Source organism: Sminthopsis crassicaudata, chromosome 5 (genome assembly GCF_048593235.1).
Source record: "Sminthopsis crassicaudata isolate SCR6 chromosome 5, ASM4859323v1, whole genome shotgun sequence".
In the NCBI taxonomy this organism is placed as follows: domain Eukaryota; kingdom Metazoa; phylum Chordata; class Mammalia; order Dasyuromorphia; family Dasyuridae; genus Sminthopsis; species Sminthopsis crassicaudata.
Window position 1 is genome coordinate 259,517,482 of NC_133621.1, and position 17,108 is coordinate 259,534,589.

The following is a 17,108-nucleotide window of genomic DNA, read 5'->3' on the forward strand; positions in this document are numbered from 1 at the left end:
TTTTTTTTTTTTTTTTTTTTTTTTTTTTAACCTTTAAGATAGGATCTGCTTCTGGGCAAAAGAGGGTGTTGTTTCAACTTTCTGTGCAGCTCTGAATCTTGGCTTTGAACATAGGGACCCTTGTGTTTGTAGGAATGGCTTTGTCCCTTTGAGCTGGACTAGCAGCTGTCCACTGATTTGCCTCCTCTATTGAACCAGGACTGAGAGTCTTAGTTCCTGCTTTGCTGTGATTAAGACCCTCTCACCAGCTTTCTAGATTTTGTCTGAGCTTGGCTGAAACCATTCTTTTCATCCCAGTAAGACTGACCCATTTCATCAGATTCCATTCAGAGACTTGATTCCATATGTTTTTGAGGGAAACTGGAAAGCTCAAGTAGCTTCTTGTCTTCATCTGTTATCTTGATTCCACCCCTGGAAGTATCTCAATTCCAGGGTTTTTAAACAATATTGTATGATTAAAATTCATGGAATACTATAGACCAACGGTTTTTAAATATCCTTTTTCTTTACTTTTCTGTACCCTTTTGGAATCTTGGTGAATCCTATTGTTGACCTTCTAGAATGATATTTTTTAACTGCCTATAACAGAATATATAGGATTACAAGGAAATCTATCATATTTGAATACAATTATGAAAAAGAACTTAAAAACAAATTTACACACCCTAGGTTAAAAACATCTCCTTACTATTTCTCAAGAGTTGAAATTGAGAATTATTTAAAGGACAATGAAGAGGTACATGTTGAATATAAGTAGTCTAAAACATTAGAGAAAGCAATTATGGGGGCAGCTTGATGGCACATTGAATAGAGCACTGGCTCTGAAGTCAAGGGACCTGAGTTCAAATCAGGATTCGGATACTTAACACTCATAAGTCACTTTACTCCAGTTGCTTCATGCAGGAAACAAACAAATAAAAAAACCCAATTACATAGAAGTGGAATAAACAATGTCATTAAGGAAATGTACAGCAAAAGCAAAGTTTTCCTAGTCACCCAATGAAAATTTTATAAATGCATATTATGTACCAGACACTTTGTTAAATTCTGGGGATACAAAGAAAGGACCCTTCCCTTAATGACCATTCATTCTAATGAGAGAAATAACATATAAATAAGTAGTCACATGATGATTAATAATGAACAATTGTTTGTTCCACCCAACCCAAGTATTATCAGAAGCGCATGAAGAATGTCCCTTAGGAGTTGAATTTATGAGAAGACACGGGTGAAAGTCTTACAGGATGGACAGACATGGCTTGATAAGAAATATTTGCCAATCAGTCCTTAAACAATAAAATGGAATATTGAGGTTAATCAGTCATTTATTCTGCAATAAAAACAAACAAACAAAAAAAAAACATTCAAATGGGAAAGAAAATCCTGACTAGGAAGAAAATGGAAACACTCAAGTTCCTATTAGCCTTTTGTGGTTTTCCAACCAGGCCTCTCCTTCAGTAACTCTGGTGAGGAGATGGTAATAATCTGATGAATTTCTCTTCTGCCCCCACAATTCATTATAATAATTATTCTCTGCTCCAGATAATTTTTAGATGCAAACAAAGGTTAATATTAGGAAAATAATAGTCACTGAATACAAAGAATAAGCAAGACTGTCCCTCCTAATCCCCCTACCCTCTACTACCTTGAATATACTTTGGAAGAGAATGGCAGATTTTAAAAAAATCTTTTTTTTTTCCTTCGAAAATACACGCACACACACACACACACACACACACACACATGTGTATGTAATACCATTCTGAGAAGTGGTCTTCTGGAATTGGTGTGAAGGCTTAGAATCAAATTCTGTCAATAAGACCCCATTATTTTGCTTTTATTCAAGTGTGGCATCAATGGTTTAAAACAAAAAAGGGATCACTGCTTTTAGAACTCACTATTTATAGAGAAGTTCCCCTCACCAACTCCTCAGAGCTATTATAGTTTGGTAGATGGATTAGAACTTGCTAGTTTAAGATGTTAAAAAACTGTGCACCTTTTAGTAGAGTTTGGTCAGTCAAAGAATGATTTATAGGAAATAATGAGATCACTTCAGCTATAAAACTATTCTGGACAGTTTCCCCAATGGTAAAATAGTACAACAACAGAAAGAACCATGTATATTGTTCATTTTGTGGGTTTAAACATTTTTTTAAAAAGATTGTTTTACTCTAAATTGCTTTCTAAGGTCACTGAATCATGTTTCTACAACATCTTTAATTATGATGAAGTCTCAGCTTAAAAAAATAAAAAAAAATTGTTTGGTTGAAATTTCATTATTGGTAAAGGAGCATTTAACCAAAGTGCTAGTTCTCAAATGTATTGTTTGCCGCCTTTATTTGGACTATGGGAACAGGACCATGGAGACAAACAAAACTTGATATGGGAGTCCAAAGTCAGTTAATATGGAAATTTACAAAAAAGGGTCCAGTCAGAGTAAAGCATTCTGCATAAACTACTTTCAGAGCTTGAAGAAAATATATAATTGGGTGTGTGTGATGAATGGAATGAATAATAGATATCAGACATAGAATGCAGCATACATAGTAAGGGGACAGAAGTTCTAGGTATCAATCCAAAGACAAGTTCCAATCCAGGTTTTGCCATTTACTCCCTGTGTTTCTATGGACAACCCTTGAAATAAAAGGATTGGTATATATGACTTCCAGTTTGAACTGCTAGAGAAAGAAAGAGATGGGGAGGGGGAGAGACAGATAGAGAGAGAGATAAAAAGAGAAAGAGACAGATAGACAGACAGAGAGAGAGACAGAGACAGGTGGGGAGGAGAGGGAAAATGAGAGGGAGGGAGGGAGAATAAAATTTGAGATGGAAAATGTCATGATTTTCATAAAGCAAGGAATAATCATTAAATCTGAGAGTTTTGTTACAAAGAATGGATAGAACCAGTCCTACTAAATAGCTATTAGTATTTTAAACCAAATAACATAATTGTCATTTGTAAATACTTTTGCCATAGAGAAATCTTAACACTAAGAAATTAGCATTTTTTTCAATGCGCTAGTGAATAGTATTTGGGGAAGAAAAAAATTACTTTGCTTCTGCTTGTTAAAAAAATAAATATTGTGAATATTTTAATTTGTAAACTATTAGCTTGGGGGTGAGGAGACATATAGGTATAGATAATATGGATAAGGTATCTCAAAATGGAAAATACATTTAATAGAAAAAAGGTCCCAAATTTCTTTTTATTTTTTGAGCTTGGTGATAAAGAAATGGTGAAAATGGTCTTTCAAATACCTTTGATAATGCAGATTTTAGTTGGGCTTGTTATTATTCCTTTTTTAGGCTTCAAGCTCTTCAAGTCCTTTGGAGTTTTGTCTCCTATTTAAAAAAATCTTGAAGTAGAACATTTCTTTTCAACCTTTCTTCCCCAAGAAAGGATGATTCATTGTATACTGTTTTAATCTTCAAGAATGACTTAGAAAAGCCTCAAATTTGATCCTAATAACATTGGTGCTCCAATTTCCCAGCTTATACAACAGAATGAGAGTGGGGGTTTGCAAATTCCCAGTTTCTTGTTGGGAGCAATTTTATTATTTTCCTTGTTTTCTCACATTATTCATAGGGTATGGACTAGCATGTCTGTCATATTCATCAATCAGCTTCAAATGTAGGTTGCTTTCTGTCTTTGGCTCCAATTGCATCTCTCTCTCTCTCTCTCTCTCTCTCTCTCTCTCTCTCTCTCTCTCTCTCTCTCTAGCTATCTTTTATCATCTATGTTGTCAGCTAAATATGAAAAGTCACAAGGTATTCATTAATTCCATTAGGCAATTCAGATAATTTATTTATTAACCTATTCTCAATAGAAAAAAAAAAACACAACCAAATATCACAGGAAAATTAGCATGTCTATTTATATAGCTAGAGGCTTTTGTCCCCCTTTTTTTGTGTTTATTCTGTTATCCCTCTCCCTTAGAATGGTGAAATGAATGACTATCTCCAGAGGGCACTATCACAATGCTATATTAATACAAATTATTATTGAAAAGCAAAAGACCTGAGTTAGAATCTACCATTTATTAGTCATGTGATTGATTTGATTTGATATTTTAAGTACTTAACAAACAAAAACACACTTAAGAATTTATATTATCTGTACCTTTCAGTGATCAAACAATCAAAGTAGAAGACTTTATTTTGTAGCCATTTCATGCCAAGTAGAAATGATGTGGTATTATGAGTAGAATGCTAGTCTTTGAGATAAGACTTGAATTTAGGTCATCTTGAGTCTAAGACCAACTTCTCTGTTCATACCTTTAAGATTATAAATTACCAAATTACATCTATGCATTAATAGAGTGGATTTCCTCAACGAAAATTTCCTCTCCCAATGAAATTATATGCAGGGAAAGGAAAAAGAAATAATGAAAGAGAGAAAGAAAGAAAGGGAAAAAAGGAAGGAAAGATGAAAGGAAGAAAGTAAGCAAAAAGAAGGATGGAAGAAAAAGAAAGAAGAGGAAGAGACAAAGAAAAATAGAGAGAGCACTAAAGATGGGATAGAGGGAAGAAAAGAAGAAGGAAGAAATTTCAAGATATTATGCATCATACTCAGGATTCAAAAAATAAAAGTAAAGCTGTCCTTGATCTTAAGGCAGAAAATATATATATATTTTTTCAAAATAAGTATAAGAGAAATTGGTGGTAAATGTTTTGGAGGATAGGGATTGGGGGAAGGGACAGGAAAAGTATCACAAACTAAATTGAAGATAATTAGGAATTCTAAGAAGTAGAAGTGAAGAGGAAAAACATTCTCACAATAGAGGCCAGCCTTTGCAAAGACAAAGACATAAAATAGAAGGTCATATGTGGAACAGAAAATCAGATTGCTTTGACTGTTTAAATAGGAAGGAGAATGATGTATATAATAAAACTGGAAAGATAGGATTAACTATACATACATAGATATGTATATAAGTTCACAAATATATGTGTTATGCATTATTTTGTCTTTATGAATAAAATATTGTGAGTTTTAAATATCAAAGAGAGGAGTTTATCTTTGATCCTTGATGTAACAGTAAACCACTGGAATTTATTTATTGGAGGAGAATTTATTTTAGCAATAACTCTTGCACAATTGTGTGAAGAGCATCTTAAAGACAATGAGACCAATAAAAAAACAATTACAATACAGCCAAGAAGTAAGAAGGTCTGAATTTAATATAGTATAAGTGGCGAGAAAGATAAATGAGAGAAGAGTTGTGGCAAAATCAATAAGACTTGGCCTTGTAGTGTTGAAAATTAACTGTAAAATTATCCTGTTGCCTTTTCATATTTTTATCAAATATGTCTCATATGGTTTTCTAAAGATTTTCTTATCAAGATTTAAAAAGATGAGAAAATAGGAATTTGCTCAGATAGTAAGTGTTATAATCTCAATCATTTTTTTGGGAGGAGGCTATTAATATAATTGTTTTATTATTAGTGCCAGTTTCATAGTATGTAGGATTTTTTAAGACAATGGCCATTTTATCTTGGCCTTTATACCCTCAGTTCTCAGCATAGTGTCTTTCCTATTTAGTAGTAGATGCATGATAAATGTTTGTGAAAAAAGCACAGAATAATGCATAAATATATATGCAAAAAAGCAATGCAATAATCTATAAAAGGCCTTAGCAATCCTTAAAATACCATAAAATGCTATATAACTACTATTATTTTATTATGGTATTAATTATTATTATTCTCATTTTGGAAATCAGCATGTAGTCCAGTTTCAATGAATTATAGAGTGCATGAGAAGAAACACATTTCTACCAACATTCTTTGCAGAGGCTTTCTCCAGTATAGGATGCTGACCCTTTTCTCTTTGAATGTTTAGCTCTCTTCAAGCCCCATTTCAGGTGCATGAAACATTTTCTGGAATTCCAGTTGTTGTTGCTCTCCCCAATCCCAAGATTACTTTGTAGTTTGTTTGTATAAAATTTATATTTACTTATATTTGAACATCTGTTGTGTTCTCTAGTAGATGGAAGATTCTTGATGGCAGAAACTATATTTATTTTTTTTTTTCCATATCCGTGAGTAGCAGTAACTTACTATTGTGGAAATGGAATGATTAATGATGTAAAATCACCTTGATTTGCTTGTGCTCTTTTACTATCCAGAGGAGAACATACTGATCTGGGAATCAGAACCAACTAATCAGGAGGCAGACCAAGCATCCTTTAAGTTTAACATACCAGATTTTGCAATATTTCCTTGATGAATCTGGAACTTCCTCTGCTGTGCCAGCAGCCACAGAAGCAGTTCACTTTGGTTTATTCTGATTCTCAACAAATTAAGGAGCTCTTGACAACTTTCTGTGATGATCCACTTCCATGTACCCAGGGGATATCTTGTAATCTCTATGAAACAAGCAAGCCCAGGGAACCAGTAATTGAACCTTATTAGGCCATGATGCAATTCCCCTATCCATACCTCCCAATCCTTTGACTAGTTTTTGCTTTATAACCCCTGCCACCCAACCCCATTCTGAGCTCAGTTCAATCAGCAGGTCCCCCATGTATGCGTCCTTCTTGAGATAACTTAAAGGATGCATACAACCTAATTCTGTTTGTCTTTCTTAGACCAAACTCTGAAGTTTATGTTACATGCTTGTTAAGTTAGAATGAATTTAATAGCATGCAGTTTTGATAACTTAAAAAAGTGAGGTCTTTATGAGCTAACAAAGTCCAGTTAGTTTGGAAATTCTGTATGGGTTCTATGCATTTCTCAGGTTCTGGGAAATTCTCCTTTCACTTTTATGGGCTAAACATTCTGAGCATCATTATATTAGGTCAAAACTTCCTAAAAACACTTGAGCGCTACATTTCCTGCTAAATAATAGCTTGCATTTTCCCTCCTTGATTTCAAGCTTTCCATATGGTTATCTCAGTTTATTTATCATTTCTTTAATAATGTGGCCTTTAATAAAATGAGGGGATGAATAATGCTTTTCAATGGTCAGACTCTCAAAGCTATTATGAGGATTAAATGTCAATTTACTTAAAATGCTCAGAAAACATGTAAAATTGTATGTATGTTTATATATTAATATTTATAAATTTAAAAATTTATATATATTTATATTTATGTATACATATGTTGCCAAGCACTACCATAGCAGAACCTATAATTTTCCCTTTCTGGCCTTTTGAAAGCTCTCATATACTCTCATACAAACCTCTTTAGCTGAAAACAACAACAAACAATAAAAAACAGAAAATTCACTCTAAGACCCTTCTACTTCAAAATGAATAATCAAGTTATAATTAAAGACTGATTGATTTGGGAAATATTGTCCTGTCAAGATTTTAAAGAATTTTCTCTTTGATGAGGTGAGATATTGAGAAAATGCAGGTTGGCTGGTTACTAACTTTGGATGAAATATGATTGATTGACATTCAGTTATAATCTTGTAATACTAAAGTAGTTGCATATTTGCTAATACTAATCATTTCAATTGTGCTAAATTTTATGAGGCAGATAGGTGGCAAAAGGAAGACAAAGAGACAGGCCTGGATTCAGGGAGACCTAAATTCAACATCATTCTCAGAATTAGCTGTGAGACCCTGAGCAAGACACTTAAATCTGTTTACCTCAATTTCCTCATTTGTAAAATGAACTGGAGAAGAAAATGGCAATTTATGTCATTGCCAAGAAAACCCCAAATGAGGTCACAAAGAGTTGGGCATGATTGAACCAGTGACAAAAGATTTTACAGTTTATGTCTCTGCCTCTTACTCTTTTTTTCTCTGTCTTTTCCTGTCAATGTGTCTATCTGTTTTTTTCTCTCTCCTCCATTTCTAGTGTTCATTAAGTGCTTATTATATAAAATTTATTCTTGAAAGGATGGTATAATGATTCCTTACTTTAAATATTTTAAGAGAGATTCTTTGATGAAGGCTTATTCTAATTTCTCCTCATGTTGTGGTGGCAACTCTGAATTCTTCAATAGAAGCAAAAATTGTCAGCTCTTTAAAAAATCTGAAACACATTGAGTACAGAAACAATGATAGATTATCATCTAGGGACATGCCTACCTATGATTTCAGAGGTTCATTACATAGTTTGCAGCAAGTGATCAAATTCTCAGTCATAGTCTTCCATTCTATTTTATTCCATTAAAAAAGCATTTATTGAGCTCCCTGTAATATTCTGGATTCTGTGTTGGAGATACAAAGATAAAATTTAAATAGTTTAGCTTTCATGGAATTTATAATCTTGAGGAGGAGGAAGTTTAACAACTATGTTAAAATTAAATAAATTAAGGTATAAATTAAATAAAAATAATTTGGGGATGGTCCTAATGTTGTTATTTTTGATTCAGTTCTTTATGACCCCATTGGAGTTTTCTGGAGTGTTTTGCCATTTCATTCTCCAGTTCATAGATGAGGAAACTGAGGAAACAGAATGAAATGACTTGTTTAGGGTCACAAGATAATCATTTCCTGAGACTGGATTTGAACTGAGACCCAAATTGGATAAGTTGAGCAGTAAAACTCTTATAAGAATGTGGCCTTGACCTATGCCCTAATTGTGACTTGAGATTTTTCAATAACAGAATTTGGCTTATGAATGAATTCTCAACCTCTAGGGACTAGAAATCTATAGCAAGGACATGCTTAGAACGTGAACAAAACTATAGTACTGGTCACACAGCCAATCAAAGAAGGTTACTCCTGCTCAAATGGTAGTGAGAACACAGGATGTCTTTTACTGGAAACAGATTGCCTCCATGTTAGGCGAACTGGACACATCAAGTAAAAGCCCTCATTACTTATTAAAGGGTCATAATCTTCATCTGCATTGTGAAATCACAGTTCATGGCAAGATCAATATATTGAAACTACTTGTCATCTTGAAAAAACCTTGAGTTGAATCGCTGTAAAGTTAAGCATTTTTGTTGTTGTTGCTGTTTCTGTTTGTTCTGGAAGAATAAGCGAGTTATTTATTTTGCAAGTACAAACAGACCAAAACAGTCTAGTTCACAACACTAATAATTACTATAATATCAAGGGAATAGGAAAAGCCTGTCTCATAAATCAAGTGGACCCTTTGTGGTGGATTTATGAAAGAAAATGGCAAGAGTTGCATGGGATTGATGTTGACTTTGAATTTAATCTCTTCCCATATCAGGAAGAAGCAAATTGGGTTATTACCAGGAATAATCAAATCCCAGACTCTCCTGTTTGTATAAAATGATGTAAGGCTGGGACTTTTTATCAGGTTCCAGTGCCTATCCTTCCAAAGTTCTGAGCTTGAGCATCTTTAAATAACCTTTGAGATATTGATTAGCATATCTTTAGACAGGTCTGGAACCTGGTCTGTCAGGTGCATTCCATCTGGCTCCTCCTTGATCCTTCCCTTAGAGGTATCAAACTCTTTCCTGGTACTTTCCCTTCTATCCTGGGGTTATATTTTCCTGTAAATCTGCCCATGGTCTAAACTGTCTTTGCTGAACTGCTTTTGCATTAGCCCGCTATTGTGTTCTGCCTCCTGATGTCTTTCCTCTCATTCCCAATCATGCTTTATGGTATATTTCTCCTTACTATAACTGGTTAGTTTGCTAAACTTCTCTACGGATTTAATTTGCTAGGCAATGGTGTATTCATACCTCATGGCATATTTCTTTAATGGATTCTTCCAAACTCTTTTCCTTGGTAACCCTAAATGCTCTCCTAGATCTATTTCATATTTAACACTCCTGTTACCTATTTTTCTTCTTCATGTCCCTTTTGGCCATTGTGAATTTGTGCCATGTTTATTTCAAATTAGGAATTGCTACCCTGACCTCATCAAGATAAATGAGAATAGTTGGGTTAAAATCTTCATCGTTGGAGGGAAGTGCAATGACTAATAATAAAGAGCCATTGTAAAATTGAGGATTAATTAGGGATTTTCTTTAAGAACTTTTATCAAGTTGGTGTAACTTATAAAGTAGAAAATTTAATTTTAGAATCAAAGAATTTTAGAATTGGAATGTACATTGACAGTCAAGCAAAAAAGGGATCTTGGATAACAATGTATTTGTTATTCAAATATCTGGTCTTCGCTTAAAGACATTTAATGAGGGGAGAGTCTGCCATCTTCCAAGAGATCTTATTCTAATGTTGGACTTTTCTAGCTATTTAAAAATATTTTGACTTTGTTTTTGTTTTTCCTGATGCCAAACTCAAATCTTTCTCACACATTCCAAGTGCTTTCTTTAATACTCAGTGCCAGAAAATAATATCACTTTGCAGACTTGTTGAGGATTATGCCTAAATGCAAAACCCAGAAAGCCTATAAAAGGTTAAAGGGGACTGTATCTTTAAGAGGTGGATCAGTTCTTTAAAAGCCCCCCAGCTGTGAATCACAACACATTTGAAAGAATTGCAAATCAGTCTTTAGTGAAGCAGATGTTGCTTGTGAATTGGGAATGAAATAAGAATGCAACTACCTTTCAGTCTCCTTGTATTGTTAATCATCCTCTCACAAGAAGAGATCTAGTCGGCTGGCCAGAATTAGATTCCTAGCAGCCATTAGCAGGTTGCTTCCTTAACACAGACTAAATAGAATATATTCTTTTTATACAATTTAAGTTTATCAGAGTCAGGAACCTATTCATTTTTGCCTTTGTATATATATATATATATATATATATATATATATATATATATATATATATATATATATATATATAAATATATATATATATATTTATATATATATGGTGCTTATATATATATATATGTGTATATATATATATATATATATATATAGTGCTTATATAGTGCCTGAAACAGTGCTTAATAAAGATTTGTTCATTAATTGATACTCTGAAAATATTTTGTATAGGCTACAGTTGTGAGAGAATAGAAATAGTCGTGTTTTATGTGGAAGAAGGAAGAATAAAAAGACTACCTTAGACTATTGAAATCCCAGCATTTTAAAATAGGGTAGCCTGGAAAAGATCTCAAATACTGTGAATCATTTAACTATTAGGGCAACTTGTTCTGATTTGAGAGTGTAGGAAAAACAAAAAACAAAAAACAAAAAAAAAAACTTCTTGGAGATCAATGAAACCCCTCTGTTGGCAAAAATTCTATTTTATCTTAGATAGGCTATTTTGATTCAAATTAATATATATAATTATTTGTTAAAATGGAGGAGTAAAGAGGATAGATGATAGAAAACTTTTTTTTTTTTTTTTTTTTTTTTTTGTTAAGAGAGAAAATTTAACAGGTCTTAATTGTGTTTGCAGATATTTATTATTTACTTTAGGGTCTTATCACAGTGATTCCACATTTGCAAAATCTTAAGACCAGCAGGACAGCGAGTCTTCTCTCTTTGTTCTTATGAAGATCTGGTAAGGTTTAACAAAAGCCAAAGTGAAGTTGCTTAATAAAAATAAATGTTAAAAAACTAAATATGTGTGCATATGTGTATATATAAGTATGTATATATACAGATGTGTATACATAAGCATGTATATATACATATATGTATACATATCTAAAAACACACACATACACAAAAACATATACTTCCTTAGATTTTACATTCATTCTCTTATATTCCATCTTCTAGAAACAGATAATTTCACAAATGCACTCCTGCATATTATAGGAAAATATGAATGACTATTACTATTGTTTCTTTGCATTTATATAGCACATTTCCTCTGAGATGAAATACACATGTATATATGCAACAGTTAATACTATTACAACATATATATGCATTATCTAAGTGATAGAGGGTGAGTGCCCCAAGAAATTATCTGAGCTTTCTGAAATTACCTGGCAATCTTCAAGATTATCTTCACAAATTGTATATATAATGTCTTCTTTACTAAATCCAGCTTCTTTCTAATTAAGAAAAAAAAAAGCCTTAGTTTCAAATTCAAAAAAAATATGAAGGTTTTTTTCCCACATGTTCAAACTGAATTTTTATGTGTTCTTGAACAAGTCATTTAATTTTTTTGGCCTCTGTTTTTTCTTTTATAAAATGAGGGGCTTGGAAAGATTATGTTCAAAATCCCTTCTAGCATTCCTTTAACTTAACTCTTAGTCAATGACTCTATTTTTCTGACATTTCCCAGATGCACAGCCCTCTTCCTAATCAGATGGCCACCATGATAGGACCAATACATGCAAAGAGATAAAGACAAATTGAATCATGATAACCACTGATTTGAATGGAAGTAGGTGACTTGGGTTTGATTTTTGCATTGGTTATTAGGCAGGTACATCATTTTCCCATCTATCAAATGAGATTGTTGGACAGATGATGTTTAAGTATCCTTTTAGAAATATTAATATGGAAAATATTACCTTATAGAATAACTTATTGAATTCTAAGGATTAATTTAAGATAAGCATATGTCACATATTCTATTTGTACATATCTATATATACATATCAACATGTATGTAAAATGCACACAATAGAATATATATCAATGCTTTTAAAATGAATGCTGTGATGTTTTAATCAATATAAGTAGTTCTCAATGAAATTTTTTTTTCTTAAAGGAAATTGATGACTTTTCCATAGCTTGTAGTCTTATATTAGATATTTTCCTGGGTGACTGAGAGGTCACTTATCTTACCTGGGGTCACACATACATTTTAGGGTTTAAGGAGGACTTGAACTAGAGGCATCTTAACTCTAAGGCATATATATGTGTGTGTACGTATGTGTGTATGTACATACATATATATATGTGTGTATACTTACATGCATGTAGAGGACAGCATATATTGGGGAATTCTGAGAAAAGTATACTTGAAGCAAAGATACTTAGAGCAGGTTGTTAACTCTGTGATTGATGAGATTATGGTTCTCTAGTTCACACAGATTTAGTATGCTGTAGTGATGTAATTGTACTAAGGTATATAAGGACTGAGAGGAATTGAAAAGAGCAGACTTGAGAGAGACTCCAGTGAGACTTGGAGTGAGAGTTTGCTTGAGACTCCAGATCCCAGAGAAAGCTAGCCTGGACATTACACGTGTATGCATATGCATATGTATGAACATGTAAATATTTAAATATGTGTTGCACAATCTGCATATTGTACTAATATATATGTACATGATTAATAGAGAGTTTGAAATATGTACATGTGCACTAGCTTCTGTGGAGATATGTCATGCATACTTGAATGTTCATATGTTGTATATATTTATGTATATTTTCATTTGTATATAGTTCTATACATACATGGATAGCTTGAACATAAGCATGCACACATACTTGCTTATTATACATGTAAACATTCAAGTATGCATGACATATATACAAAGAGATAATGCATATGTACAAAATGTTTCAAACACTTCTCTTCAAATGTTTATATACATACATTGCTATATAAGCATTTTCACATATATATGGGAATATACATGTCTACAATATATCCATATACATGAACACACACAAATACACACACATGTACATGGATATGTAAATAATACAGTACATTATATAAAAACAACATCAAGAATAATAATATTTATAGCAATGCTTATTTCGTGCCAACCACTGCACTGAATGGTTTATAAATAGTTTTTTTTAATGTGATGCTTACAACAAGTTTGGGATATAGAAGCTATTATTATTTCCACTTTAAAGATGAAAAAAAAATTAAGCAAAAAGAACTTAAGTGATTCACCTAATTCCATCTGCAGCTGGATTTAAATTCATAAACCTGGATTTCAGCCCTACTGCTCTACTCTCTATGCACCTACCTAACTGATTGGTGGAATCATGGTTTATTCCAGTAGTGACTTGTTTTTCTTGGTGAGAATTAAATTGTTTTCCATTTTCCCACTTTAGTCCCACCTTTCACTCCCACCATTCACAAGTTGGTGGTCCTGAAATGTCAAAAGATTTGAAGACCTAGAACTCCTATTAGAATCAGATGCAATGTTGAATTATTTGAACGGCATACTTTCTATGACTGTGCTACAATAGCATTGTATTATAAGCTTGATTTGACTCTCTACAGGAATTTTATGTGTGCAAGATGTATGTGTTATAAGCATGCATGCATGGGCACATGATCACATGTGTTTGAATGCATGTGTCTGTACACATGTGCGTAAGTAGTTTGAAATGACATTAACGACTACTCACAATAAGCAATGTAATAAATATACTTTCTAAAACCTAGCTAAGTACAATATATAAATTATTAAATAAAAATAGATAATTTAAACAATCTACAAAATGTATACACACAATAACCCCTGTTCTCAAAGAGTTTATACCCTATGGCTATAAGAAAACACCTACAATCCAAGAACATAAACCTTAATACAGTAGCTATCTTGGCCATTTGGCAGGTTAATTAGGAAATACACCCTTCTACAAATTCTTTATGGTGTAGCAAAAGGAAATTTTGGATTTAGCCAGAAACTTTCAATGTAAATCTTTGTAGATTTTGTTCTTAGCACATTATCTGCCACTTAACAAATGCCTTTTAACTGAATACATATGAAAACCTACATGCACCTAAGCATACCTATAAGGGGACCAGAGTGCATTTATGTGCACATATGACAGAAAGAACTAAGACATGGTTAGGCTTATTACACTTAGATTTTCAGTGGCTGTCTCATACTTTTTGAAGCTTATTTCCTGATGGCATTGAAAACTGCTTTTGGATCCAGCAATCACACAGGCTGGTAGCTGTGGGATGCCAATTCCCTCATGGAATTAGAGTAAGGGAAATGCATTTGTTTCAATCTTTCAGCTAAATAAATTCCACTTTTCAGGGCAATTAAGGTGGGTCCTACCACTCAGGCAAAGCACAATGTAGAGATAGGTTAGGACTGTTTCTATACTATAGCATCAAAATAGTACTCTGAGAAAAAAAAATTCAAAAACAGGCAGAAAAATTAGTGGTTTCGGAGACATTAAAAAGCTCTAAATGTTTAGAATAAAATCTGTTGACTTTAGTCCCCTTGCACACTAAAAAATGAAGATATCATTTATGAGATGCCCAGATAATCAGACCTTCTAGTTGATGTTTGTGACAACAGGTGCCAGGAAAACAGTGGAGCAGGCCAGTAAGTCTGATGTTAGACACTGTGTCTACATGTGAGGAAAAATGATGTAAGGACAAATATGGTCTACATGGTTTCCTGCTGCCAGGTTTAATGGCTGATGTGTATCCCTGAGGCAGCAATGCTCATCCAGTGATCTGTATAATTTCTGAAGTATGGTAGCAGTGAATCATTTCTGGGCTGAAGTCCATTTCACTGGCCAAGTGTAGACACAGCCACAATCTCACAATCCAATTAGGTTTGTTTTGGTATATTTTTTCAAACATTTCCACTAATATAATGAAGTTGTAATTTTAAATGTCCATTGGAAGAACTACTTTCCAGATTCACTTAAAAACCATATACTCTGTTAAAACAAGACCTCAGTTTCTTCATCTGTAAAATGAGAAGAGTGGATTAGATGGCCTCTAATGTCACTTCCAACTCTAAATTCATGATCCTTTGACACTAAGAAAATTTTAAAAATTATAATTTGTTTTTGATTGTTCACCTGTGATTCCTAGCTTTTTATAGAAAGAAGGATCTTTCTGACACTAAGAGTTGATTGCTTAGGGGAGCAAGTTATACCAAAGATCAAGAACAAAGACAAAGATATACTTTCTCCTCACTTGGTAAAGATGTCCATCCAATAATCAAGATAGCTTATGTAGATGCCCATAACATTATTCTCTCTATTTTGTCCTAAGAGAGTTTAATGATACTTTGGAATAAAAGGGAAGTTATAAAATTTCAGCTGAAATTAGGAGTAATCATCCTCACAGCAACTTGACTGTAGAGGCTAAGAAAAATCTATAATGCCAGGGTTCAAATTCTGTCTCTGACATAAACTGACTGTGATCAATCATGGAGGAGTCATTTTTCTTTTCAGTTTCATAGGTAATGCTCTAAAACTGTAATTTTCAGAGAAGTTGTAGATTCATATTGGTGTTAGGAATTCCTCACTTAGTAGTGCAAATCGTAAAATGCAAATCCAAACCTACCAACTAAACGAATAAAACCATGTACAACTTCCTCAAAATTGTTGAGGAAACCACTTTAGAAGCTTTTTAGGCCATAGAATTCTCCCTTATTTGGTCTCCCTGTCTCTAACCTCTCTAATCCCTGATGCATCCTCTAGAACAATTACATCACTATTTTTTAAAGTCCATTTCTGATCAGGTTATTCCACTTATTCAAAATGCTCCAATGGCTGTCTTTTACTACTAGGACAAAACAAAATCATTTCTCTTGTCATTTAACAATTTTCACTATCTGGTTCTAACCTATAATTCCATAATTATATCACATAAATTTTCGTGTATTTCCAGACTTAAATGATCTGCATTTCCCTCCCTATATACAACAGTATTGCTCAAATTAATTGGAGAAAAGTAAAAAAAAAAAAGTAGATTTACTAATATATGATGTAGCTTGTAACTTTTTTAATCTTAAAAAGATTTAGTTTGTAATGTACTCTTTGATACATCCTTGTTTATCAGGGTTTGACATTGAGTTCAAAAGATTTTGATGACTATTCTTTAATTCTTCAATAGAAAACAAACATTACATTGCATATCAAGAGTGATTTTTGCCAGTCCATTTTTAAAAATAATAATTTTTTTTATTTTTCAAAATATAGGCAAAGATAGTTTTTAACATTCATCCCTGAAAAATCTTGTATTCCAAATTTTTCTCCTTCCCTCTCCCTTCTCCTTCCCTATAGAGCAAGCAATTCAATATAGATTAAACATGACTCCATATTTATCATACTGTACAAGAAAAATCAGATCAAAAGGGGTAAAAATGAGAAAAAAACAAGCAAACAAACAACAACAAAAAATAACAATAAAAGATGAAAATACTATATTGTGATACACATTCAGTCCCGACAATCCTCTTTCTGAATGCATATAATTCTCTCCATCACAAGTCTACTGGGATTGGCCTGAATCATCTCATTGTTGAAAAGAGCCAAGTGCATCACAGTTAGTCATCACATAAACTTGTTGCTGTATGCAGTGTTTTCTTAGTTCTACTCACTTTACTTAAAATCAGTTCATGTAAGTCTCTCCA